General features: G+C 42.4%; 1 non-coding gene across 1 annotated transcript; it reads left to right on the top strand.

The window, feature by feature from the left end:
• Positions 1 to 3,075: 3,075 nt before the first annotated feature.
• LOC114611518 lies at positions 3,076 to 3,205 on the top strand. The gene has a single exon (XR_003709847.1). It is a non-coding gene; the product is annotated as a small nucleolar RNA SNORA17 (small nucleolar RNA).
• The last annotated feature ends 748 nt before the right edge of the window (positions 3,206 to 3,953 follow it).

The following is a 3,953-nucleotide window of genomic DNA, read 5'->3' on the forward strand; positions in this document are numbered from 1 at the left end:
TTGATTTAGCTCATTTCGCTGCTCCCACATCTTGTAAGTATCATAACACAACTGCTCTGCTGCTTTATGAATCCACAACAGCAGAGGGTTTTTTTTCCTGGACTTGCAAATTGAAACTTTAATGGCAAGCTTTTCCTGTCCCTGTCTAGCAAATGTGTTTTTTGAAAAGGCACAGGGATTTTTCTTTTTTCTCAAATACTCTCTGCAAGACCACTGCCAATAATCAGGTCATTCTAGCATTTCCAGGATCCAGTCGGTCACATTGGTTGTTGGTGGTGTTGAGAATGCTCTCAAAACTTACATATATTTATATAATATGTAGTGTACATTTGATTGTGTATATCATTGCTTCTCAAAAAGAAAGGGCTAACCTAAAGTGAGTTGAATGCTGTAGCTTACCAAAAGAATATGTCTAGAATCCAAATATACACAGAATGGATAACAAGCCAAGAATGTAGTGCTTAGGAAAACTGGCCTAGAGTCATACCTGCAAGGGCTGGTGTCCTAATCTGCTCATTCTCAGCTACGTGACCTTGGGCAAGGTACTTAATCTAAGACACAAGTTCCCTCCGATGTGAAATGGGCATTAGATTCATATTACTAAAACATAGAAGTAGCAGTGCTCTGAATCTGTGGATTCTGAAATGCATCCATTGGTTCAGATGTGGACACCTGCTCAGAAGCAGGAGGCTAGACTTAAAGGCATCACTGGAGTTAGCTAAGTACCTTATTAACTATTTAGTTAAGTTCTTTACATGTTCTGAAGTGTGGAAGATAATTTTTTTTTTTACTGAGAAATACAAACAGCTTTTTAAAGTTCAGCTAACAGAAACAGAAAAATGGTCTGGGTCTCTAGAAGACAACATCACATCTCAGGGGTGCCCTGAGAAACTCACCATCATTGCCTGGACAGAGTCCTCAAGCTCCAGAAGGATTTTGTCTATATAGAACAACAGAGTCCAGACTCTAAGACTGTAAAAAAAAACTTGCAGTTAAGTACCAGCTGGATTTTAGGCTTATAAGAACAAATCAGTAAGCCAACCAACCACACATACATATACCAATAGGTCTTCTAGAACATTGTGCCAATGTCACCAAGATTTTACGCAAATAATTGGACCAGGTATCCAAAGCCTTTAGGATATCAATGACAGTCCCATCCCTTGACAAATAACAGGGGCCAGGTAAAACATCCATTCAAGCATTCTATTTTCTGAGATCTCTACCCAGCGTCCTCTCAGGTCAGTGGTTTCTACATAGAACTGATTCCAACAAACTCAAAATAGCCAGGCAGTATTGAGTGGAAGCCCTGAGATCCCAGAAAAATATTCTGAGGTCTCTACCAGGTTTCCACTAATCAAAAACTCAGCAGAACCACATTAAAAAGCACCTTGCTTATTCATTTTGACAAACCCAAGTGATTTGCCAGGATTACATCATGATAGCTCAGTTCATGGTACTAATCTGCAAGCATGGTGAAGGCTCCTGTTTTATATCATTCATACATTAAACAAAAAGGAAACATTTGCAATGCTATATACTCTCAGAGGTGTAAACTTTCAGCTACTACAAAGCCTAAAATAATTCTGTGCTCACTAGAGCAGGTCTCATCTACTGAAGGTTTGCTTTGATCCAAGATCTCATCAGACGCTGTGTATGTATCTCTTTATTTACCCCTCAAACACGCTAATGAATCAACTAGTAGTTTTATCTCCACTTCCAAAATGGTGAACACCTTGGTGGCAAGGTAGTAAGCAATGAAGTAGTAATTAAAAGACAATTAACTTCAGCTTCTGTCTAAATAGCTTTCCAACTCTCCAACAGTGTCCCTCCTGTAAGGAATATATGTATGCAGGTCATGGGTAGTACTGAGAGCTAATGATTATCATAAGGAGATTTGGTGACTAGCACCTTGAACGTCAGATCTGGGTTTTTTACATTTAGATGATATGAAAGGACACATTTAAAATGGGAGAAAGTACCAATCAAGTACAACATGAAAAGTGAATTTTTTAAAACATAAAGAGACTAGGTCCAGGCATGGTGGCTTTATACCCATTATCTTGAATATTGTGAGTCTGAGGCAGGAGGAGTGCTATTAGTTAAGACTAGCCTGGGCTGCACAGTGAGTTGTAAGTCAAGCTGGGCTAGAACAAGACTGTTTTAAAAACAAAAACAAACTGGAGCCTAGAGAGATGGCTCAGTGTATGCAGTGGTGAATGTGAAATGTCCCTTATAAGAAGACTCATATTTTTGAACACCTGATGCCCAGCTTGGAACGCTGTTTGGGAAGGTGTGGAACATTTAAAAGTCAAAGGGCTATTGGAGGAAGTAGGTCACAGGTAGCAGCCTTGAGTCTTAAGAGGCCATATATCCACTTACTGCTCACTCAGCTTCCTTGGCATGGATGCAGTGTGACAGACCAGCCTTCAGCTCCTGCCACCATGTCTTCCCTGCCTACTGCTTTGTTTTCTCTGCCGTGATGGACTGGATCACCCTGCAACTGTAAGCCAAAAATTTTTTTTCACACACACAAAAAGACAGAAATTGATTGATTGGTTGATAAAGGGAAAGTGAAGAGATCATGAAAGAAGGAAAATATTCCAGGAAAGACATATGATTAAATTGCAAAATGCTGATATGGATTGTTTAAGAATGTATACAACACTGCATGGCTGGCCCGATTTCCCCAGTGCCTGTGTTGCAGAGCCTTTGTCTTGCCCATTATTACACAGTATGTCCTGTCTTCTTTTCTGGGTCAGTCTTGTTCTTTGCTTTAAAAGTCAATTTTTTTATCAGTGTCTTTAGTAATACTTTTCCTAGTCTTAACATCATTTCTAAAACTTATTCCCTGATTTTTTTGTGTGTATATCTGTGAGATGTATGTACATGTTTGTGTGTTTGCATGTGTGTAGAGGTCCAAGGTTAATGTCAGGAGTCTTCCTCAATTGCTTCTCCCTTGAACCCAGATCTAGACAGCCAGCTTGTTCTGCTTTCTTAGTGGTGGTATTACTGGTGGGTCCCAACATCTACTTGGCATTTATGTGGGTTCTTGGAATCTAAACCCCATTCTTGCATGCTCCTAAAAGTGTTACCGGTATAGCTTTTGTCACCTGCTTATCAGGAGGCAGCAGAAAGGAGAGAGGCTATGTCTACTCTCAGTGTTCTGACCTATGAACATCTGAAGTATTATTAACTTAACATACAGCACCAAAGGGGCTTGGACAGGAGAGCTAGCCTGAGATGACCACCACTCTGATACCACGAAGACCTGGGGGGAGGGGTCAGACCATGCTCGAGAAGACCTCTGCCCGGTGCCATAATGAGCAAGCAGGGCACAGCACTCTTGAGACTACTCCTGAGATGACCCCAGACCCTCAGAGACCCAAGGTACCACTAAGAGGAACAAGTGGTGGGGAAATGGAAGAGAAAGAGGAACAGAAAGATGTGGGTACAATGAAGAGAGGCAGAACTGAAGATTCAAGGGTAGTGACGAACAGCTTGAATGGTCAATTGTCACCTGAGACCATGGTGCCATCATGGCCTGAGCTGCCAATAGGGGATATGTCTGGGCCTGTGCTCTTCAGCAGCAGGGCTCTGTTACCAACAAAGGACAGGCAGACATCCCTGGTCTGTGCTGCTGCCTAGGAACATGTTGATGTCTGAGGAAGGGCTAAGCAGAATTGGCCCCACCTTTCACCGGGGCATCATGGGAAAGCTGGTCCTGGGGGCATGAGAGTAAGGGAATTGACTCTGCCCCTAGCCGCTGCAGTACTTGGGAAAGTGTCTCAAACACTGCAGGAGTTGTAGGTAAGCTGACACCCGAGGATGTAAACTTGGGAGAGCTTGCCGTACCCCTCATCTCCCATGTGATGGTGTGGACAAGGAAGAGATGCCCTCCTCGTACCTCTCCCCTCATCACCTGTGGCAAGCAGAAGAATGGGCCCTGATAG

Source organism: Grammomys surdaster, unplaced genomic scaffold (genome assembly GCF_004785775.1).
Source record: "Grammomys surdaster isolate TR1022 unplaced genomic scaffold, NIH_TR_1.0 126113, whole genome shotgun sequence".
NCBI classification, from domain to species: domain Eukaryota; kingdom Metazoa; phylum Chordata; class Mammalia; order Rodentia; family Muridae; genus Grammomys; species Grammomys surdaster.